Below are 25,919 nucleotides of genomic sequence, written 5' to 3' on the forward strand. Positions count from 1 at the left end.
TAACTCACTTTCAGTTACCGGTCAGATACGATAACGGTACGGAATTATTAACTTCACTAAAACAATCAACCTCCACGTATATTTCAGATCACATTCATGAGTGGAGACGTCGAAGAAGGTTAGTGAAAGTTTTTATCCAGGACCAAATCTTAGCTGAATGGTTTGTTAAATCATTATTACCAAGAATTACTGAAGATGTAGCTAAGGCCGGAGTAGTTACTGAGGAGCAAGTCATTGCTCAGGCACAATACCTTGACTTAGTTTACACGTAGTCGGGTACATTACACGAGAAGATTCCGGATCTTCCAAAGTCGAACCAAATCGCTGCTGCTCCTTCGGGATCTCATGCCGCTGATGGTATGATTGGTATCGTGAATACAAAGAGCAAGAAGAAGTCTTCCAAGGCTTCAACTACTCCTATTATCACTTTGCCCGATTCCCCGACAGGAGAGTCTTCTCCTGAACTTACCGCCGATATTCACGCTGTAGAGTCATCTACGGCCAAATCAAAAAACGGTGGAAAGAAGAAAGGAAAGAAGAAGGCTAAAGCAGACAAGGCTCCAAAGGAGAAAACTGAAAAGTCGGAAACCAATGACGAAAAGCGCAAACCTCGATATCCTTGTCTTATTTGTGAAGAGGATCATTTTACGAGAGATTGCCCTCATCGGGCCGAGGTAGTGAAAATAGTCAAAGGTTCTCCCACTCCTGCTGTGTTAAAAAATCCATTTCCGGAGCAGGAGAATAAGATGATAGGTTCTTCCTCGAATGCCAGTGAAGAACCCATTTTGATGATGTCTCATGTGAGGATTGCGACTCGATCGCAAGATTATGGTAGTAAGAATCCTGTTGATGGTAAGGAAGCAGAATCTTCTCACTCTAACCCATCAACCTCAGCTCCTGGTTCCGATCCACTACAGATCGAGAAACCTAACCCAGACTTAGTAATTAAACCGCCCGCCAAGGGTGTACTTCGAAGGTCTGCTTTCAATCCACATGCGAGAGCGGCCCAGAATTACAACATTGTTGAGGACTTAGCTGTTTCACCCTCAGCAATGTCGGCGTTAGAAGTGCTGCAATCATGTCCAGCACAACGAAAATTGCTTTTGTCGGCTATAGGAGCTGTTGACGTTCAGGATCCGAATCTAATGATCTTCGATCTAGAAAATAGTACACCACGACTCCCCCATCAAATGGCTTTCCAAATTCCAGTGATAGTCAAAAACAGGCCTATTCATCGAACTGTGATTGATGAGGGAGCTTCTACGTGTATTATGTCAATTCAATGTTGGAGATCCCTTGGTTCTCCTTCGTTGAACCAATCCCCCACCATCCTTAAGGCCTTTGATGGCCGTGGGTTCCGTCCGTTTGGTATTCTACAGGAATTGCCTATAGGGGTAGAAGGTAAAACCGTTAGTCTGGATGTGGAAGTGGTTGATGCCCCTCTAGACTACAACCTTCTTTTGGGTCGAAGTTGGTCATATGCTATGACAGCGGTCGTTTCATCGGTCTTCAGAGTAATTAAGTTTCCACACAACGGTAAGATCGTGACTATTGATCAGTTGACATACTTTTCATCCGACCCAGCCTCTTCAGAGAGTATCCAGCATGTCGGTAAGACGACAATCCCTTATAAGGACGTTGGTGTAGGTTTAGTTAAGGATTCCGGTTTACTGGGAACTTTTCCTCTCCCTCCACTCAGCGTAGAACCTTCGTTTGCAACAATTCATATGATTACGTCAGAAAACATTATTTATGATGATCCTTGGTATGTTCCATCTGACTCTGAGATAGACTCATTCGGTAATGCTATGCCTTTGAGTCCATATGAAATTGCTTATGAAGCTCTTATGTCTTTTACCGACTTTCATTCAACCGAAATCGACCAAATGAATGTGGTCAGTGAAGAATCACTTTTCACCTCAACCTTAGAACGGATAGCGTTTCCCGAAGTCGTGTCATCTGACGAACAACTTCGCGAAATCCTAAGTGTAGACGATCTACCATGGGAAGATCTCCATCACAGATCTTCGTTTTTACCTAAGGATGATGCATTTGAAAATGATTTTTCATCTATCTTTACCGCTGAATATGTCAAAGACGCTCAGGATCCAACGAAACATTCTGATTCAGAGTTGAATTTAGGGAATATTTCTCGTACTATTCCCATTGATATTTCAGTGAAGCCCGGAATTGAGGAGAACATTCATATAGGTGCCTCATGTACAGAAGAAGAAATCCAAACTTACAAGGCCCTATTCCAAGAATTCCGCGATGTGTTTGCATGGTCTTACGAGGAAATGCCGGGAATCGATCCTGCCATTGTTGTTCATGAAATCAAAACCTACCCGGATGCTAAACCCATTCGGCAACGGTTGCGTCAGATTCACCCTCGAAAAGCGGCTGCGATTAAAGCAGAAGTCGAAAAGCTGTTGAAAGCAGGTTTCATTTATCCGATCCCGTTAACGGATTGGGTATCGAATATTGTTCCGGTCAACAAAAAACAAGGAACAATAAGAATCTGTATCGACTATAGGGATATCAATCGAGCTTGTCCAAAAGACAACTATCCTACGCCTTATATCGATCAAATTATTGATGATTGTGCCGGAAGTGAAATGTTTTCCTTCATGGATGGTTTTTCGGGCTATAATCAAATCAATATTCTACCTGCCGACCAACCAAAAACGGCATTCATTTGTCCATGGGGGACATTTGCTTATTGCAAATTACCTTTTGGGCTTAAGAATGCCGGGGCCACTTTTCAACGGGCGATGTCTTACGCATTTCACGACATCAAGCACATTGTGCAACCGTATCTCGATGATTTGCCTGCTCATTCTTTACATCGAGCTGATCACCTTGACCACTTACGAGCAATCTTTATGAGGTGTAGGCATTATCGAATTCGGTTGAATCCCCACAAGTGTGTTTTCTGTATAGAAACAGGTCGATTGCTGGGATTTGTTGTTTCAAAAGCCGGCATTCGCGTCGATCCCTCGAAAGTCGAAGCGATCATCAAATTGCCTCCTCCTTCGAGTTTGCGCCAACTCCAAAGTTTGCAAGGGAAAGCGAACTTTTTACGTCGATTCATCCCAAACTACGCCGAGGTCACTAAAGGTTTTACACGGTTGTTGAAACAGAACGTTCAATTCTTTTGGGACGAGATTGCCCAACAATCTTTTGATGCACTTAAACACGCGTTGACCCATGCACCGTTGTTGCATCCTCCCAACTACAACCAGGACTACTTCTTATACCTCGCAGCTTCATATTCCACCATTGGAATGGTGTTAGTTCAAGAAGATGAATTCGGAGCAGAACATGTGATATATTATCTCAGTCGAACCTTAAATCCCACTGAGTTAAAATATTCGCATGTGGAGAAATTGGCCCTGGCAGCCGTTCAAGCTGTCCAGCGTTTTCGTCACTACATTCTTCTCCGTAAAACTACAGTTATTTCGGATTGCAACCCTATGATTTAAATTTTGACAAAACAATTGCTAGGGGGCAAGTACTCTAAATGGATCGTTATCCTGCAAGAGTTCGACTTGGAGTTCGAGAAGTCCAAGTCTAAGAAATCCTTAGTTTTTGCGGAATTGATGTGTGATTTCCCGCGTACTGACACAGAGACTGTGGCAGAAGAGTCCATTGCGGACGAATCTTTGTTTCTTATCAGTACTTTAGATCCGTGGTTCGGGGATATAATCATCTATCTCCAAACCCAAACCTTTCGGCCTGAAGCTTCCAAAGAGGAACGGCGAAAAATTAGGTTTCAATCCCAGCAATACAAAATTATTGGAGATACACTTTATCGCCGGGGGGCAGACTTAGTTTTTCGACGTTGTCTAACTCACGAAGAGGCTGAGAGAGTTTTGAATGATTGTCACTCTGGAGCATGTGGCGGTCATATGTCTGGGTATGCCACAGCTCAGAAGGTGTTGCGCGCTGGTTACTTCTGGCCATCTATGTTTAAAGATTGTATCATTGCAGTCAGGAAGTGCCACAACTGCCAAGTGTTTGATCGAAAGATGCGCGCACCACCTGCTCCTCTCCACCCTATAATTGCCGTTGGTCCATTCGCCAAATGGGGTATCGACTTTATTACTTGTAACCCTCACTCGGCCGGGGGGCATGCGTATATCATCCTCGCGGTTGATTATTTCACTAAATGGGCCGAGGCGATGCCTACATTCGACGCAAGCGGCAAAACAGCTGCAGTTTTCATATTCAATCATATAATAACTAGGTTTGGTGTCCCACAAGCAATTATTACTGACCATGGAAGCCATTTTCGAAACACCATGATGACTGAACTTACAAGCCAGCTTGGTTTGCGCCATGACAGCTCTACTCCTTATTATCCGCAAGCCAACGGTTTGGTTGAGTCTATCAACAAAGTTCTGGTTATCATGATCCGACGAACCATTGGTATTCATCGGTCGAATTGGCACAACATGTTATTTTCGGCGCTATGGGCATACCGAACCTCAGTGAAAACCTCAACAGGGTTCACTCCTTTCCAGCTAGTTTATGGCTTAGAAGCAGTGTTACCCATTGAATGTGAAATCCCATCACTTCAAATGGCTGTCGAATTACTTCCAGCTACTTCCGAAGAGGAGAAACGTTTATTGTACTTAGCTAAATTAGATGAGACTCGACGTGACGCTACATTGGCAATCGAGACTCACGCGAAGCGAATGAAAGCTCAGTATGATAGAAATGTGACCCCTCGAAATTTTTCGGAGGGAGACCTAGTGCTCTTATATGATCAAGCTAACGATAAGCTAGGTGCTGGAAAATTCGTTCCTATGTGGCATGGACCCTATATTGTAAAGCGAAAGCTAGCAAAAGGGGCTTATGAGCTAGTAGATTTTGATGGGGACTCTTTGGATAAACCCAGAAATGGACTTTACCTAAAGAGGTATTATGCTTAAATGGTGGGTATGGAGAATTTTTAGTTAGGTTAGGTTTTCTTTCTAGCTAGTTTGATTGTTAGTTAGTCAGTGTGCTTAGCTTAGTGAGTGTGTTTTTCGTCGTTATTCTGGCTTATCTTGGTTTTGCTCTTGATATTGTAGATGTCGACGCCCCTCCAAACATACATTGGATTTGCTGATGGTGCTTGTCGTAATACACGGAATATCTCTTCCGCAGCTTGGGTTATCTATTCACCCTCTGACGAGTTAGTTTCTATGCATGGGGTAAGCCTCGGTCAAACAACGAATAACATTGCAGAATACAGTGCAGTGGTTGAATTATTATCCGAATCTATTTCATTTGGAATTCGACGTTTGATAGTGAGGTTAGATTCTGAACTTGTTGTATTACAGCTTAATAGAGTTTATGCCATTAGAAATCCTGTGTTATTAAGGTTGTTTTTGAGAGTGCGTCTCTTGGAACGTGAATTTGATTACATTGAATATCAGCATATTCCAAGGTCCTTAAATACATTAGCAGATGCAATTGCTTCTCGAGTGTTGGACAGACATTTACGATAATCATGCAAGTAAATTTAAAAAACATTTCATCATATATGTTAAACAAGATAAGCCGGTAATAGTGATATATATATAGATAGGAGTGTGTCAAAAAATATACATCGTCTTCGATCATAGGTTGAAAAACACCTTATGATCGGCAAAATGATAAGTACAAAAAGACAAAAATGTCACATGTGTCTACAAAGTGACTAGCCAATCACTGGTGGTGCTCCCTGTACGACACCACTGCACGGGCTAATTTGCGCAAAAATCTCCTCAACGGTCCAGGGACCGCGACTACGTAGCGCTGAAGTCTGATAGGAATATCATCCATAGATGTCTCCGGTATATCCGCCGTCAGACGCTGTAGATCATGCTCCAACTCAGTCAGTACCTCCGCAGCCGCCGCGTCCTGTGGGGCCGGTAGCGGTGCAACTGGATGTCGCCTCTCGAAAAGCCGGAGGTTGGCTGGACGCTGTGGACCAACATCTGCATTTTGAAAATTTTACTGTCAGTTTGAGACGATATATATAAAAAACAAAAAAATACATAATTTGAAAACTCGTGAAAAATAAAGTACCTCTGTCATCCCATTGTTCTCCCTGTGGAAGAACCATGTCCGGATCACCTCGAAAATCTATTCCGGCATACGGAAAGTCCTGAATCGCGAACACCTGGTCCTCTAACCAGTGAAAATAACTGTCAGTAAATCGAACAACTGCCGCACCCTCGTCCGGATGCCGGGCCATCACAGCAACCCATCGTACCAGCTTTGGCTCCTGAGGACCCGAAATATCAACAGTGAGATGCTGAGGGATCAGCATTGGTATCCTCTCTAAGGCAAAGCTCACGACTATAGGCCCATATCCAAAGGTCTTTAGTCTGCCGGTCTTTGCCTTGGTTAGTTGGGCTTTCAAGTTAGCCAACAGCGCATCACACCAGTTGAAAATGGTGCCTTGGAGACAATCAATTGCCATCCGAAATTGAGACCCAGTAGCAATATGTAAAGTGGCTGAGCCACAAATCCTGGTCACAGTGAAAGCTAAGACCATGAGTTCACGTTGAGAGACATATTTGATCTCTATGCCTTTCTTGTGCTCTCGATCAGGTAGGCACCAATCTGCTCGGAGACTATCAAGGGATTGGCCACCCGGCCTAGTCCCAGCCAGATTGAGTTGCTCACCTCTGTTCGGCAAGCCAGTAAGAAAGTAAATGTCAGCAGGCTCTATCTCGAGTTGTTGCCCGCCGATATAAAAGCATTGTTCTTGAACGTTCCATCTCTCGACCAGCCACTCCAAGAACCTTACCTGAGCTCTCATACCGGGTATGGACCAGTATTTGTATAAACCACATCTTCTTAGGGCATCGAGGGAAGGTTGATGATTGATTGCAGCTTCATCAACCTCCTCATGCTCTCTTTCTCTCCAATCCAGCATGATAAGTGCCCTACACATGAATAAACAGGCATTAAAATTAGTTTTGAGAAATTTCAATGGTTGGTTTGGGAGTTTGGGGTTTCAAAACCCGCGTTTTGCGGATGACGCACCCCGCGTTTGGCACACAGTGCGCCGGGACGCAGGTGGCCTGAAGGCAACCTGCGTCCCCCGACCTTTTCCCTATGTAGGAAAAAGTCGGGGGACGCAGGCCAGCCTTTAGGAAAGCTGCGTCCCCCGCAGGGCGGTTTCCAAAACCCAAAACCCCCCAGAAATCAAAAATGAAACTTAAAACAAAATTCTAAACGGATGAAATTGACAAGGAGGATGTTGGGAAATACCTGGAAGAGACGGCATTCGATTCTAACGGTCAGATTTTCCGCAGCGACCACGGGAAGTTTCTTGTCAAAAGCTCCTTTTTCAACCTCAACAGTCAAACGGTAAAAATGATATGGTAAAAATTCTTTTTATAGGTTTTTTGGATGAATTTGTTCATTTTTCACCATGGAAAGATGTTTTTCAATGAATTTTTGCCTATCTTAAACAGGTATGAGTAATGTGTCGCTTTTGTGCAGGACAAAGGGACTTAGAGGGAAAATTGTAAATTTTCACAAACAAATATCAGAGTCATCTTTTAAGCCCTTTTCTGACTCCTAAAACATGAAAAGATTGCCGAGCATTTCTTTTACACTCGTTAAAACGGAATTAAAAGACGGTCCCCTTATAGCTCTTTTCTGACCGTAAAATCAGGAAAAGATTGCCGTGTTTTTGTCGTTTCAAACTCGATACGGAAATAAAATGACGTGTCCTTGATCGCTTTTTACTTTTCAGGTTAGTGACACTAATCATGAAAGTACTCCTTGGTCGCAAGATCAAGCGGTTCCCCCAGGTATTATTTTATACTTTTTCGGGCTTGAGGGACACAAATTTACGAAAAAGTTCAACTTGGAGTTTCCTTAAGTTTTTCAGACTCTCTAAAATTGAAAAACACCGAGTTTCTCCTATACTGGGCTCGTTAAACATTTCACAGTAAAGGACCTGTTCAATTACAAACAGGAACGAACCACTCCTTCCTAGGGTTCGAATCAAAACTGGGTTGGACTCATCCGAAGGATGAGCTTATAATCAAGCATATGTTATCCTCCTCAAGCTTGTTAAAAATAAAGAGGTACTTGCCAGAAATGGTGGGGGAAAAGAGAGAAGAATGAGCCTATTTGTTACCTTTTGTCTCAAAAGAAACTTTATTACCACTCTTGGACACGACACTTTTCATTCACCTGGGTTGGGAAATCTTTTACCTCACAGTCAATCAAACCACTTTTGAAAGTCTTCAACCGGGTTCCGGGGATTAACTTTGAGTTATTTAGCACCAAACCATCTGTCGTGTCGTTATGTGTTCAAGAGGTCTGCAAACAAAACTTTCATCTGCAAAATACTTGTCATCCATTTGACCATCCCTGAGTCAGTCCTTACAGCAATATTTCTTCAACTTGAACAATGATTTCGTGTTGTGGGCTTACCTGCAACGAGTCTCTTTCTATCGACATCAGCACATTATCTAGAGAGATGACTTAGAAATCGTCAGTGCCTTGAAGTCTGCATGCATCAAAGGCAGGTTTCTCGCCTTTGACGTCAGTTTACATCATTGACTTTCGATCAAAGGATTCCGTGAAATGTTCGACACCAACTCATTCATTCACATCTCATGGATTGTACTGGGTACTTTGAGAACCATTGACATTACTGGTGGTCTCTCTCACACTTGTTAACAGTTCACATCATCGACTGGTAATCAAGTGGTTTCTACCATGTTCGACATCGACTCATTTATTCGCATGGCTAGAATCGTACCAATTCGAGAAGTAGGAATGAAGACCCTGGATCAAATCTTTACCGTCCAGGCTGCGAGGAGTTTTGTATTCATTATCTAAGTAGACTAATCATAAACAGATGGCTGCGTCCATACTGTGTCTACAAAAGTCTATGATTATGATGTACTACAAGATCATTTCTGTATCAGAGTAGTTAGTCTGCTAGTTAAAGTTTTTATCTGAGTATGGGAATGCCTACCTCAGTGATGATATAATCTTATCCATGTATTTTGTGTTGAAAATTGCAGGTTCCAACCAAGTTCTCCACGAGATAATCTTCGAAATGATAAAGCGCTTCACCCTTCCTAGATAATACAAAACCCTAATCTATTCCAGGCTTCGCACTTTAGGGGGCAATCTGTTACACTAAAAAATGTCACCATGGCTATTTACAGTCGATATGGCTCAATCAACAGTCATACTACCCTTTTGAGCAAGTCTTATGCCTCTACTATTCATATCAAACTCCAAGAAAGAGAGAAAGTCTTTATAAAACATGTTTATCTCTGGGTACGCAGGTTCTCTCAAGCCTTGCCTGCGGGTACGCACCTTTTGTTCATAAGGTCTGCGTCTAAGGACGCTCTGTATCTAAAGGGGCAGGTGCGTCCCTCTGAAAAGGTTAAAATGCGCAAGTTTTATCTTCAAAAACTTACTTGTGGTCATTTCTAGAGCATTCTAGAAGATTCTTGGATGAGTATTGAGCGCCTCCAGATGGTTCATGCACTCCTATCAAAGAGGAACTTATCCCATCAATAAGGGAGTGATCCCATCCAAAGAGGGGACTATCCCATTGATGGTGGACCTGATTAACTTCCTCTTGAGCACTATAAAAAGAGGCATTGAGCCAGAAGGAAGAAGGTTGAAAGCTATAGATTTCTAAGGGTAAATGCTGCAGGAATTAGGATTCCCATTTAGAAGCTTGTGAGGAGAGATTGTCATCTTTACTTGTTCTATTTGGAAGTGGGTGAGCTTTGTCAAAGTAGAGGAAGACTCTTGTGGACCCTGGAAGGAGCTTGCACAACACCAAGGCTCAGGTTGTAATGGTTCCTTTTGATTACCTTTAATGCAAATTGGTCCATTCTTCTCAATAGCTTGTTGTTAATGGGTTATTTCATGTACTCCTTGGTCTATATGTTGAATATGCTTTGTTTTATGTTATAATCAGGTGCTATTTAATTGTTTGACTGTTGGTGATTGCAGGTTTTGGAGAACGGGAGGAGCTCATCTGGATCAACAAAGCTTGGACTTCTACAACAGCGTTTGGACAGAGGTAAGAACGAAACACTTGATTTCTCATATCATAATGTATGTTTAGAGAAGGATAGCTCCAGTTTGTTTTGTTTTTCATTAGAATGTCTTAGACTTCTAGGAAGGTCAGCTGTGTCCGCACCCTTGACTGATTCCGTGTGACAAGTAGAGGACAATCTTCTATTATATGGTCAAACTATCAATAATATTGACAAGAGGGGTGTGCCGGGTTCTGAAAATATTACGCATAGTGACTTAGTTCCCCACAATTGTAACAAATAACATGTCTGTGACCTCTTCCAACTCCTCCCCCTCATCCTCTTCCTCGTCCCTAGAATCCTTTGCATGTTGTAGATGCACTTTGATCCTGCTGCAGACGAGTCTCAGCTTGTACTCTATATGTCAGAGTTCTATCCATCATTAATTCATAGCTTCGGAAATTGCACTCACCATGGCCTACAAACCTATAGAAATTGTAGAATAGTTATTGCGGAGTTAGCACGAACTTCTCCAACAAATGGCAATTATTTTTTGAGTTTTTTCCTATTATTTGGTAAATAGCACACCATGGCACTACACCGTTACTCGATCCAGCATTATTTTCTAGCTTCTGGCTTCGGGGGAATAGGAACTCCCCCAATTAGATAGTTCTAATATACCATGCAATGATCCTTCCCATGACCATTCCCTTTGCATTTTAAGCACCATACTTTAGGAAGGGATCTCATTTTCGACCTCCTTCCCCATTTTAAGATCCTGCAACTCCATATGCAGGCTAGCTAATTGCAATTGAATCTTCTACACTCCCAGAATTATATCATGAATAGGCAAAGCCTCTAGCTTCATAGAAATTTCCAACACTTTAGCCTGCAATCCAAGTTCTTCTATGACAATGGTAATCTCAAATGAGGTAACAATGAAGCAATATACCAATCCTTATGTTTCTCGTCCAAGATCTATAGATTAGGCTGTTAGAGCAAACATTTCAACCTTTGATTAAAATCCCATGCAGATTCATTCATCTTATGCTTAATTTCTTTGACCTCAGTCACTGACTGGGCTTGATACTTAGGCCTTTTGAAGTCACTATTTAGTGCATATTTTGTGTCTTTCAATGATGCAAATGGATGAGTCGTACTATACTTAATATACCAACTCAGTGCCCCATCTTTGAATGCTCTGATGAGCTACACTTTCTTCAGATTGTCATTCGTTATCTGCTATGATTTCCACATCGCATATGCTACAAACTAGAATTGATCAGGGTCTTCTCTCCCCAGACTCATGATTATAGGCATCTTCATAGTGTTCACCATATTGAATAATGGAGGTGGAGGTGGAGGTGGAGGCATAGGTGTGTGAGGTGGAGGTGGAGTGAATGGATGTGGTATTCCCACAATGCCCAAATCTACCGACTGTGGCGCACCTCTCATCATCTTTGGACTATTACTTTCTTCTTTGCTATCATATGCTCACAAGAAAGGACTATACTCAACAATTGCATCTAGATATTTTCTAAACTATTTCCCACTTCACATAGCTTTGGCGTCAAGTCCCTTCTAAACATAAATTTAGTGCCATAATTAGTTTCTCGCATAATAGCATTTTAATCTAAGTTTTCAGAGACTTCATATACTTACCTCTTGGTCCTTTGAAAAACTACCGTTCAACATTGCTATAATTGGCAGACGTATCAATCGTGAACTCAATGATAAACCCACCCAAAGTACTATCAATCCATTAATCGATAACCTTCACAACCTTGTTTTTTGATCCTTCTAGGTGCTTCACTAACTCTGGAGTCCACACTGTAGCGTTGTCCAACGTCTAGGTAGGTTGACCATCTTCCAATTTAGCCAACCATTCATATGATTCACGTGGAAAAGAGTAGAAGAAAACTTCGTGTTACTCTGTATATAGGTATCTCTACAACCACTCTTCTTTCGACAAGTGTTGGTTCCTATTTTCTTGAGCTGTAAACTCATTCAACTTCTGATCTATCCACTTCTCAATCTCCTTCTTAGGCGATATCCAATTACGCCACATCACACATTTATCGGATAGATCTTGGTACTGGCAACAAAACCATTTGTGGGCTTGAGGGGCTTGGACCCAGGTTGGGAGTTAGTTGCACTAACCAACAAATCCCTATAATACCAACCCTTTTGGAAATAACCAACGTAGCATAGGCTGAAGGCTCACCCGAGGCAGTATTGGGGGATGCTAGAACCAGGTTTCTGCATCTAGAGGACTATGTTGTGTGTTTTTTGTAGAGTTAGGGCTTTACCTTTACCTTCGCGAACCCTAAACCTTAAAACTCATAAATTACAGTAATTAGAAGTTAGTAGATTTATGTCATTCACCAATTACACTAAACATGCATAACATCATATAAATAAACATATATATGTCTTCGCGAATCTATTAATTACTTTTCTTGATTAAATGCATTCATAAAATCATAAATACATTAAATTCAGAGATAAAACAATGCTACATAGGAAGTTCTAAAAAACAAGCCTTTATTATGCTTAAGATATTCAATTACAACTCTTTCCTGCCCTTCACACTCAGCAGTAGGGGACAGCACACTCAGCTGCAGACTTACCAAGGTCTTCGTGCACAAAACTGGAGGAGCCTTCCCACTTGTTGTTTTCTTTCCCAAGGGGGGTACAAGAAAGCTGAATCATTGATGCTTCCCTCAATGCCCATTGTTTCTCTACACCAAGATAACTTCTGAGTACTCATAGAATTTATCAATACATCTTTAGTATTCTTAAAAGTGGCCACCTTTACCAGCAACACCTTTTTGACCTCAACCATATCCCTCACAAAGTGATACTGAACATCAATGTGCTTTTTCTTTGAATGATAAGAAGGGTTCTTTACCAAGAAAATTTCACTTTTGTTGTCACAGTCTATCCACATAGCTCATTGTACTAACCCCATACTTGAACACAATCTCTGCAACCAAACAAATTCCTTGATTGCATGAGTGGTTGTCATGTATTCTACCTCTGTAGCTGGAAGTGCCACTACAAATTGTCTCTTACTCATCCAACTAACTACCCCTCTAGATAGATTAAACACATACCCATTTGTAGATCTTCTCTGATCTATATCTCCATCCCAATCTGCATCAACAATTCCAAAGATGTCCAAAACTCTATCCAATCTTGGTCTTCCTCGGTAATACAAACCATACTCAGTAGTGCCACGCAAATACCTAAAAACACGCTTCACTGTTGTCCAATGCTCCTTCCCTGGTTTTGACATAAACCTAATCAATACTCTCACTGCACGTGCAATTTCTGGTTTGGTACAAACCATTGGATACATCAGGCTACCGACTACACTTGCATATGGAACACGAGACATGTCCTCTTCCTCTTCTAGTGTCATGGTACACTGTTCAACAGATAAATTTACACCTACAGGAATAGGAACCTTCACCAGACCATGTTATCCATGATAACACCTAAGAAACGTTTGTTAAGTATATTAAGAAAAGTTTTTCAAGTCTGTTGGTCAAATTAATTAGGGTTTTCAAATTTTCTCAAAATAAAGTTCATTATCATGGGGTTTTTGCTCATCATGTCATCATGTGGGGTCCATCTAAGTTCATATATGGTAAATCATAAAATTTCAATTCCAATCTTTCATGTGTGTCAGGCTTATTTGTTCATAATTGTAATTTTGTCAGTTTTACAGAAACCTAGAGTAGCTTCAATTATGTTCACTGAGGGTTTGCTATGAAAGTTCTTGACACTTCCATAGCAAATTTTTCTCTTCGAATACCTGTCCTACTACAAAATTGTGATGAATTACACATTTTTTCTTAACAGTGAAGTAATGGTTCTTTTGATTTAGAAAGTGTGGTTGTCCAATCTTGTGGTGAGTCATGAAGGCACTTTACCAATATTTTGTCAATTTTCCCTATATATTGACACCCCATAGCTCCTTGCTGCTAACTTGCTCTTTTGTATTTTACTTTACTACCATAAGCTTAACATTGTCAAAGAATTGGTTATTTATCTCTCACACTAGTCTAGCTCTCATAAAGGTCTTGTTGTCTCTAGGTTAGAGTCCACTTCTATCTAGCTATCTCTAGGTTGATTTGCAGGTGGAAAGAAGGTGACAAGAAGGAACCCTATGTGTTCCAGCCATAACACACAGGACAAAATATAAAGGAGGATCAATGGTGCATTATAAGCCCGTGGACATGAAATTGCTAGAGGAAGACCCTACCTTTGTTCAAGTGTTTGCTAGTGTTGCATGTCTATGTTTCTGTCAAAAGATACAGGGTTTCCATGCTCATATTTCTAAATATTTTTCTATGAATTTCACTGGAATATAAACAAAAGTCAGTCTTCTAAACTTTGTAGTGTTCCTTGACATAATTTCCCATGCAACAAATATTCCAAGGTTAGGTGAAGTGTGGTTTAAAGTCCAAAATATCAAGGTGCAAAAATGTGATCAATTTCTCAAAGAAGAACACAAAGTATTGATATGACTGCAGGTATTCCTAGAACTTGCCTTAAAGAACATTTCTCCAAGCTCTTCATAGTCATCCAAAAGTACTTCACATTTGAAGGCAAGTTCAACATGGTATATCATTATCATTTCATATTGCTACTTCATTTCACTAGTAGGCAACCTCTAGACATTCCATTTTATTTGTTTAGAAGTTTGGGAAAAATGGCAAGCAATGTCCAAGCCATACCTAATGCAAGTGATGCCTCTATTTTTCACAATGGCCTCATTAACCTGCTGGTTGTAGAAGAGATAAATAGGTTAAATAGAGATTGGCTTACCTTCCTATTCTCGAGTGACTATGAGTTAGATGTTTCCACCCCCTAGGAGAACTCTAAAGTATAAATCTATAACCCTAGAAAAGAGCAACAACTAGAGGCAGAAGAATAACTAGAGGAATAAAAACTTATAGTAGAGACTTCCACAAGCACCAAGAGGAGGATGACTAGAAGACATAGTAAATAATAGAGTAAAAAGAAAGGCCAGCTAAGTAATATCCTAGATGTTATTGAGATCGAAGAAAGCCCAATTGAGCAGCCTATAGAAGGGACCAAAATTGAAAGTAAGAAGAAAAGATATAGGGCTAAGAAGTTGGACTTCACACAAGAAGAATATGGTTTCATGCTTAGGCCAAGGAAACTTGTTACAGGGTCAATGCAACAAGCTGAAAAGATGCCAGAAGTGCCTTTGGATAAAACAATGCCATCAAAGAAAAAGAGAGGCTAGGAGGTCGTACAAGAAAAAAGTGAAATAGAGGTTGTGCAGGAACAATTAAGAGAAGCTAGACAAGAATTTATTAATTCAAAACCCGAGTTTGAGGAGTTGCAAAAAGAAGTGTCAAAGCAGATAGATTTTTATGATGAAACTGTAGATAAATCCAAAAGGATGATAAAGAGGACTTTTCCTTTGCACAAGATGTTGAAAAACATGTATAGAAGGAACAATTAGCTACAAGCAGACAAGAAGAGGCTACAAGGACAATTCATAGCACTAGAAACTCAAATTTAAATGATTAAGGTTGAACTCAAAAAGAGAAATCTCGAGATTATTGCTGAAATATATCCTACTCCTTGAATATGGTAAAACTTTAAATTTTGTTGGAAATAATATTGAGAGGGGGGGTGAATTAGTATTATTAGATCAATAATTTAATTTTCGAAACTAATTTGTATACGCTACTTCAGCTTAGTGAACTAGCATGTATACACAACTGTACTTAATCCAACCAGCTTATATGCAAAGATATTTTGATTTACGCAAATTATCATGCATTGATATTTAACCAGTATATCAAGAATTCATTAGACAATGTAGTAAAAAAAAATAAAGCATCAAACATAAGAAACACACATGAACATCAAGATATAAGGTGGAAAACCAATGTGGGTGAAAACCATCTTCTGTTGTCGTCTTTGTCTTCTTTTAATAATAAGAAAATTATGTTTACAATTTTTGTACTGGTGTAGTCTTATACCAGTATGTAGGCCTCTACCTGCAGAAGGTTACAACCATCTCCCATTCTCCAGCTTCTACTGGAAGGGAGCTACAACCCCCTAGCTCTTGTACTAGCTGATATGTTTGCTAGTACATAGGTGCTAGCCTACAAAAGGCTACAACCTTCTCTTTTCTTCCAAGGACCACGTTTCATAAATTTTCAGATTGGATCCATCAACAACATCATTCAATCATCAAATATATATATATATCAACAAATCTCCTTTTGAACCATCCACAACTGAATCGATCAATCACTTTGACAACCCATCAATCTGATCATTCAGAATGTTGTCACCAGAATATAGTAACTAGAACCCAACTCAGAACCCAGAACATTGCAATAGTAAACATAAGCAACTAAAACATATTTTATAAGGTATACGCTACTTCCATGTGTCAAACCTGCATGCATACGTGGTTTCCTCAAAGCGAACCAGTGTACAGGTCTACAAATCAAATTTATGATGTATATGCTACTTTGATATGCATAACCAACGTGTATACGCTCCTTTTCTAAAGTAAACCTGTGTACATGTTTGTAAATGATGATTTAAACATCACAACTATTCTAGACCTCAGTCATACCCAGATCATCATATTTACAGACCACAACATGCGCTAGTTATTTAGATACATGATCAAACTACATAAAGATAATTCACTTCAAGCCTTAATATCTTGATACATCATTAGATCTTATCCTTCATCAAATGCTAAGGTTCATCCTTGGTTCAGATCAAGCATAGCACCATAAGCCAATAACCTGCATATTAGATCTCCACTTTATCAGATATTCGATATTTACACACCTTAGCCTAATGATATTCTCTTCCTTTTATAGTCTATAGGCCTTTCTCAATACCATGGAACAAAACCACTTAGGACCAATACTTTGGACCAAATACCTAGGGTCAATACCTCAGAGCCGATACCTTGGACCAATACCATGGATCAAAATACCATGGACCAAAAATTTATTTTTCCAAGGTATACACACTTTTCCTTCTGTGAAAGTGCATGTGTACGTATATGTGACTTGTATATAGTAAACTTGCATGTATACACAGCTTGGTCAGTGGTGAACCTGTGTATACCTCTCTTTCTTCATTCTGTGAAGACTGATCTTTAATTATTTACTATTTACCTGCTATAGTGTGATCTTTCATCTGATTGAGTTGTCTTCTGAACTGATTCCTTGAAGCTACCCTGCATTTCATCACATTTGTAAACACTACTGCCATGCATTCTGTCACATCTGATATCTCTTCTGTAGATTCAACTAGTTCCCATATACATGAGAGTTGTTCTGCTACAAGAGGGTTTCCATCAAGTACAACACATACATCATAATGCCAACAATCTCCCCCTTTGGACTTGATGGCAACAACAACCACACCAAGTCACTCTCCCCCTTTGTCATCAGGGGCAAAGCATCATGCTTCCCCTAAGTGCATGCTGAATTCTATGATATGCTAAAGTGTGCTAATTGAGCTCCCATGATCGAGTCCATGCTCCCCCTGAGCATATGCAAAGTCTGCAAAACGATGTTCTAAAAGAAGAACATGACCCTATACATGCATCACAAATGACCTTCCTATCACCAATGACTCATACATACATCCATCTCCCAACCAAGTGGGGATATACCAAATTTCACTCATCCACCCAACCAAGTGGGGATATATCAATTGTTTATACATGGAAAAAACAAGAAACATTACATAATCCATCCCATGCATAGTGGGGTTACAAATTAGGTATTTTCAAGCGATCAAGCTTCTTCTGAAGGACCTGCTCTGATACCAATTGTTGGAAATAATATTGAGAGGGGGGGTGAATTAGTATTATTAGATCAATAATTTAATTTTCAAAACTGATTTGTATGCGCTACTTCAGCTTAGTAAACTAGCATGTATACGCAACTGTACTTAATGCAACCAGTGTAGATGCTAAGATCTTTTGATTTACCCAAATTATCATGCATTGATCTTTAACTAGTATATTAGGAATTCATTAGAGAGTGCAGTAAAAAACAGAATAAAGCATCACACATAAGCACCACACATGAACACCAAGATATAAGGTGGAAACCCAATGTGGGTGAAAACCACCTGCTGCTGTCGTCTTTGTCTTCTTTTAATAATAAGAAAATTATGTTTACAATTTTTGTACTAGTGCAGTCTTATACCAGTACGTAGGCTTCTACCTGCAGAAGGCTACAACCTTCTCTTGTTCTCCAACTTCTACTGGAAGGGAGCTACAACCCCCTAGCTCTTGTACTAGCTGATATGTTTACTAGTATGTAGGTGCTGGCCTACAGAAGGCTACATCCTTCTATTTTCTTCCAGGGACCACGTTTCATAAATTTTCAAATTGGATCCATCAACAATGTCATTCAATCATCAAATATATCTGCATCAACCAACCTCCTTTTGAACCATCCACAACTGAATTGATCAATCACTTTGACAACCCATCAATCTGATCATTCAAAATGTTGTCACCGGAATACAGTAACCAGAACCCAAGCGAGAACCTAGAACACTGCAAAAACAAACAGAAGCAACTAAAACATATTTTATAAGGTATACGCTACTTCCATGTGTCGAACCTGCATGCATACACACTTTCCTCAAAGCGAACCAGCATACAGATCTACAAATCAAATTTATGATGTATACGCTGCTTTGATATATATAACCAGTGTGTATATGCTCTTTTTCTAAAGTGAACCTACGTATAGATCTATAAATGATGATTTAAACATAACAACTATTCCAGACTTCAGTCATACCTAGATCATCATATTTACAGACTACAACATGCGCTAGTTATTCAAATACGTGATCAAACTACATAAAGATAATTCACTTCAAGCCTTAAGATCTTGATACATCATTAGATCTTATCCTTCATCAAATGCTAAGATTCATCCTTGGTTCAGATCAAGCACAACATCGTAAGCCAATAACCTGCACATTAGATCTCACATTTTATAAGATATTAGATACATGCACACCTTGGCCTAATGATCTTCTCCTCCTTTTATAGTTTGTAGGTCTTTCTCAATACCATGGACCAAAACCACTTAGGACCAATACCTTGGACCAAATACCTAGGGTCAATACTGTAGACCAATACCATGGATCAAAATCCCATGTCGAACCAAAAATTTATTTTTCCAAGGTATACGTGCTTTTCCTTCTGTGAAAGTGAGTGTGTGCCTATACGTGACTTGCATACAATGAACCTGCTTGTATACACAGCTTGGTCAGTTCTAAACCTGCGTATACCTCTGTTTCTTCATTCTATGAAGACTGATCTATAATTCTTTGTTTTTTACCTGCTATAGTGTGATCTTTTATCTGAGTGAGTTGCCTTCTGAACTGATTCCATGAAGCTGCCCTACATTTCATCACATCTGTAAACACTACTGCCATGCATTCTGTCACATCTGATATCTCTTCTGTAGATTCTGTTAGCCTCCTGTTGCAATAGGTGTTCATATTTCATGATTGACAATGGAGGTGCCAAAAATGTTCATCTTTTCCATGCTGCAAAAGTTCCATTTTTGAAGAGTTTCACAGTTAAGGGAAGGCCAAACAACTTAATCTTGGCCTCCCTAGGTTTAAATTGCTTGTTTTAGAAGATAGAGAATGAATATCTGTCCAAACTGTTTAATCTTGGCAGATTTGTAGATAGCCACATCAAAGGAACATTAAAGAGCCCCAACAAAGTCAAAGAGTATCAGTGATGGAATTTAAAGCCATTAAGGCTCACCAGATCAAAGTTAATGCACATAAGGCCACCTAAGGGCAGCGATGCAGAAACCAAAGCACAGTTATGGCCAAATGAACAACACAGAGCTCAGAGGACACCATATTTACTCATTTTGAATGTGGTTGCCTCCAACACAGCATTAGATAGATATTTTGGCATTTATTTCAAGCATATGTTAGGTTAATCAGAGTTATTGCTCCAGATATTTTATCAGATATGTTTTGTAGATATTTTGCTTATAAATACCTCCCCAAAGAATGTATTAAGGGTTGGTTGGTTGATAACTCCTCTCGAGACTTGCTCTGTATTCTTTGAGAACCTCTATAATCAAGGATCACTGGAATGCTTGGATGATGAATTGTCTATTGTGTTTTAAAGGCTAAAGAGTGAACTATGGAATCCTTGTGCTTCTACATGGCCCAATAAGTGTTTCTTACCTCTGTTTACAGTTTATATGTGTTTATGCAACAATTATGTCACCATCTAAATAGCAGGAAAGAAGAATAGCTTAGACTTTGCTTAGCAACACTCTATGCTCAATTTCTGTTATTTCTACATGTTTTTCCTCAGAAATAGTTATGAATATGCATACTTAAATGATCATGTTTACACTGTTTCTCTCATTTATGAATAATCGTTTAGGAAACCTTGACTACTCCTATATAAAGTTCATTCTCCCTCCTTCTGTTAGCTGATGAAAGATTCATAGTTGCCTTTCATCTCTGGCCTTCATTCGATCTTTATCCAGCTTGATATTGTTCTATGTGTAGCTATTATGCTTTGTATTCCTCTTGTGACCAAGAAAACGCACCAGCAGCCCTTATCCTTGACTCCATGCCCAATGGTTTGAAATTCTCACACTTTGCAGTCCAACTCTGTTTGAAAAGCATCATCCTTCCCACCAAAACTCAAAACAAAACCCATGTACACCATAACTAGCCTAAAATCATATCAAAACAAAGCTAAATTATAAATAGAGAGCCCTCTCTGATTGCAGGTAGGCTAGAACAGGTAATCCAAAGATTGGTTTGTGTTTACCTCAGCCGTATCCTTTAAGGATCCAAGGGACAACCTGAGTGATAACTCATTGGCGACTCCACTGGGGAGAATCTTCAGAAAATTCCAAAAAACAAGTTAGAAGCTAGCTCCCAAAAAGAAATCATGCTATAGAAGGTCAAATCCAGACCCAAATCCCCCAGCTATTTTTGAAAATCCCAATTTAATCCCAAAGTTTCTAAGGAAACAAGAGGGAAAAGAGGATATTTTTTATTCGAGTCCTGAAGCAATTCCCCAAGGCTATGTTCTAACCCTTGTCAAATTTTTATTTCGTTCAGCCCCGACCTCTCCTAGTTCATCATCCACCTCTCAAAGCACCTTTTCCACTCCTCCATTCACTACACATACTCCTCCTATTACCACTGTTGTTACTACTGTTCCAGTCGTTCCATTTCTTCCTGCTGTTCCACTTATACCAGTAAATATGGCGAATAGATATGCTCCTTTACAATTACTTGCAAATCCTAGGGTTATGCCTCAAGATTATCAAACCAAAATCACATATTTTGATGGTACTGGTTCTAACACTACCCTGCAACATACCAAGAAAATGCAGGACTATTTTGAGAGCTATGAAATAGATGATGATCATGTAAGAATGAATATTTTTTTCCAAAGTTTAACAGGTGATGTAAGGCCCTGGTTTAGAGCTCTCCCTGCAAATTCCATAGCTGATCCAAAGGTCCTTTACCAAACATTTCTCAACAGATGGGAGAAAAAGAGAGATCCACTGTACATTCTATCTGAGTATGACACTATCAAAAGAGGCCCTCAAGAAATTGTCTTAGACTATTGTGCTAGGTTCAACAATGTTTACAATGCTATTCCACAAAATCTTAGACCTTCACCTGATCTAGCTTTATACAAATTTATTGATGGATTTGATTCTGACATGGCATATCAATTGAGGGAGAGAGCCCCTCAAACCTTAGCAGACATGCAGAATGTAGCTATTAGTGTGGAGGAAAACCTGATTGCCAAAAGAAACAGAGCAAGAGCCGAGAGAAGAACCACTTTTAAAGAAGAACCCCCAGCATTTGAGCAAAAGTTGGATGAAATATTCAATAAGGTAAACAGTTTTGAAGATAGAATGGGAACCATGGAAAGAAAAACATCGTGGGAAAGACAAAAAACCAATACTATCAGAAACCCAAATTTTAGGAAAAACCAAAATCCAAACATTGGAAGGGCTAGCCCTGACCATGATATAAGACCTCCTTTTCAAGATAACTATGCTGAGGCATCCACATCTAGTGAACCATCCGAGGATTCTCATATAAACTTGATGGGTTTGAAGGGTGAGGAACAAATTTTTCTAACCCAAGAAGACCAAGAATACCGAGAAGACCATGATATAAATCAATTTCAGACCAACTCTGGAGAGTCATTTGACTATAGAGAAGGTTATGATTCAGCTTTTTATGAGGTCCACAAACAACACAAATTGAGAACAAGAACCATTGATGTGTCTGATCCCATCAAGCCAAAGGATGCCAAGAAGCCTAAGAAAGCAAAAGACAAGGCCGCTATCATAGAAACTGCTGATAAAACAGTCCCAAATCCAAAAGAAGTGACCATAGAGGATGTCACAGATGTTCAGCCCTCTAAAAATCAGCCTTTTGTATCTTTTCCCTCAAAGGAAAATGTAAATAGCACTCCTAAAAACCTTTCCAAGTCAGAAATAGTTCAAGAAATCAATGAAGAACAAGAGCAAATCGGTGATACTCCAATGGATAAAGGGAAGCCTGCCTCTCACAATACTAAAACCCAATCGGATAAACCATTTGATTTAGAGGCAGAAATTGCCAAACTTATGATATCCATCCCTTTATCTGAACTTGCTAAACATGATGTATACAGACAACAAATCAAGAGATCGCTGCAAATGCCAGAGAATAGGGATGATGTTCATGTCCTAGGTGATTAACCTGAGCTACTTTTCGGTCCAGAAGTCGATGGAAAATCAGCAAATGGAGTTGTTTTACCCTTTTATGTCATTTTGCACATACATGATAAAGTCTTGCACAATGAAATGTTTGATTCAGGTGCTTCACACAACCTAATGCCCAAAGTTGTAATGGAGAAGCTAAACCTTGATGTTACTAGACCATACAAAGACCTGTTCTCATTTGATTCTAACCAAGTCAAGTGTTTAGGCTTAATCAAAGACTTATGTGTGTCTTTAGTCCAATATCCCAACAAAACAATCCTAATGGATGTGGTGGTAGCTAACATTCCACCAAAGTATGGTATGCTCTTATCAAGATCTTGGGGAGCAAAACTCCAAGGATCTCTCCAATTAGACCTCTCTTATGCCACTATTTCAGTCTTTGGGCAACCAAAGAGACTACATAGGGAAACACTTATGGAATATGTGGTAAGTAGTGAGGAAAAGCCCCAAAACTTTCCAATTTACTCAATCCATTCTGATATGGATTCATTTATCTTGTTTAATGATGAAATGTATCCTCCCACTCATGATAAGCCTTTGGCTTTAGAACAAGAAACATGCATAAGTAAGGAATCAGTTTCCCATACCCAAGAAACTGTCAAAACAATCAATGCAACCAGCACACAAGAAGAACTCAATGAAACAGAAAATTCAAAGCTGCCCACTCTGACAATAATTGAAACTCTCTATACTAGTCAAGAGAAAGAAATCATATGGTATTTGGAGTTCGATGGTTCAATAAATAAGCTAGGAGCAAGGGCAGGAGTGTGGATCCATAATACACAAAACAACCATGCAAAGGGTCATGCTTATAGATTAAATTTCAGAGGTACCAAAAATATGGCAGATTATGAAGCCCTCCTTTTAGGCCTTAAGCTAATCAAATCTCTAGGAGCTGCCAAAGTTTCCATTCTAGGTGACTCCGACCTAATCATACAACAAATGAAAGGCAATTTTGTCACTAATGATAGAAGGATAAGAGCTTATAGGACTGTTGCCACTGCAATACTCAATACCTTCACCGAATCCCAGCTTGCTAAAATTCCAGGAAGCCATAATCTACATGCACACAGCCTAGCTACTTTTGCTAGCACTTGTAAGCTACCTTTTGAGCCCAATCACCACTTTACAGCTGAGATAAAGCACAGGCCTGATGTCCCTAACAATGTCAAAGACTGGCAAGTCTTTGAAAACGACGCACAGATCAATAATTTCCTCACTTTACAGTAAGAATTTTCAAGCCTAAAGATTGATACAAATGCCATGGATGACCCACAACAACAAATGAGCCAAAATGAGCAGAATATAACAGCTGAAGCAGCAAATCAAATGCTGCACCCAACCATTTTTTATGACAAGAACATAGAAGAGCTGAAACAAATGAATTTGGATGAAATAGCTGAGGCAGAGATTGAAATCATTCAATTGAAAGACAATTTCCTACCCACAGGCTTGACTCCCTTAGAAGATATATTCAATTGAAATGACATTCCCAAAAAGCCAAAAATGCAACCCTTAAACACTGCAATTGAAGACTGTAATATTGGGATAGCAGAAAAGCCCAAAATGATTAAATTTTCCAAGTCTTTGCCCCCTAATCAAAATCCAAAGTATGTTGTCATGTTTAAAGAGTTCCAAGATGTATTTGCATGGAGTTATGAGGACCTCAAGTCCTATGACACTTCAGTCATACAACATACCATCCCTTTGAAACCAAATCAAAAGCCTTTCAAACAGAAATTAAGGAGAATCAATCCTCTGCTTCTCCCCTTGATTGAGAAAGAAGTGAAGAGAATGTTTGATGAAGGTATCATTGCACCAGTCAGATTTTCAGAATGGGTATCCAACTTAGTGCCCACAAGGAAGAAAACATGCGAGATTAGATTGTGTGTTGACTTAAGAAATTTGAACCAAGGCTCTCTCAAAGACCACTACCCATTGCCAAAAATGGACCATATTTTACAAAGGGTTGTGGGGTATTCAAGAATTTCTTTGCTTGATGGCCTCTCAGGATTCATTCAAATACTTGTTCACCCGGATGACCAAGGCAAGACAGCCTTTACAACACTGTGGGGAACCTTTAAATATGTAAAAATTCCTTTCGGACTAAAAAACGCAGGTGCTACCTCTCAAAGGGCAATGGACATTGCATTTGCCAAGGAAATCCATGATTTCTTGGTGGTCTACCTTGATGACCTTACCCCATTCTCAAAATCAGACCAGGAGCATTTAAAACATCTAAGGCAAGTATTCCTAACTTGTAGGAAGTATGGTATATCTTTAAACCCCAAGAAGTCTCTCTTCGGCCTAGAAGAAGGCAAATTGCTGGGCCATATTATCTCAAAAGATGGAATTAGGATAGATCTGGAAAGGATTCAAGCGATTCTCCAAATCCCTTATCCGAGAAACATCAAAGAACTGCAAGCTTTTTTAGGAAAAATAAATTTCCTAAGGAGATTCATCCCTAACTTGGCCGAGCTAATAAGAATGTTAAATAACATGCTAAACAAGGATTCCAAAGTTAAATGGTCTTTAGAAGCCAAGCAAGCCTTTGAGGGCATCAAGATAGCCTTAACAGAAACACCAGTCCTCACCAACCCCAAATTTGATAGAGATTTCATCATTTTTTCCTTTGCTTCTGAGCACACAATTGCTGCTGTCCTATTACAGAAAGATGACCAAGGAAATGAAAAGCCCATTGCTTTCTTTAGTCGAGCCCTTAGAGATGCCCCCTTGAAATATCAAATCATGGAGAAACAAGCATATGCCCTTGTTAAGGCCATCAAAGATTTTAGAGTTTACATCTTATACTCCCATGTCATTGCATATGTTCCAAACTCTGTTGGAAAATACATCCTAATTCAAGAGGGAATTGAGGGAAAAAGAGGCAAATGGATTGGCAATATCCTTGAGTATGACATTGAGATAAAGCCCACTAAACTGATAAAGGGACGAGGTTTAGCCAAACTGATGTCCGAAACAAATTTCCAAGCTTAGACATAAATGAACTGGACAACAAATAGGAGCTGACGACTCCACAGATCAGTCAAGCTTTCTTGCAATCACCTTGGTA

General features: G+C 39.7%; 1 pseudogene; it reads right to left on the minus strand.

Moving 5' to 3' along the window:
• Positions 1-25,919, minus strand: part of LOC149215228 (E3 ubiquitin-protein ligase COP1-like) — a 73,813-nt pseudogene that overhangs the window by 27,668 nt on the left and 20,226 nt on the right.

This window comes from Pinus tabuliformis, chromosome 1_1 (genome assembly GCF_031772625.1).
Source record: "Pinus tabuliformis cultivar Carrire ecotype Pingquan chromosome 1_1, CPIR1, whole genome shotgun sequence".
Classification (NCBI taxonomy): domain Eukaryota; kingdom Viridiplantae; phylum Streptophyta; class Pinopsida; order Pinales; family Pinaceae; genus Pinus; species Pinus tabuliformis.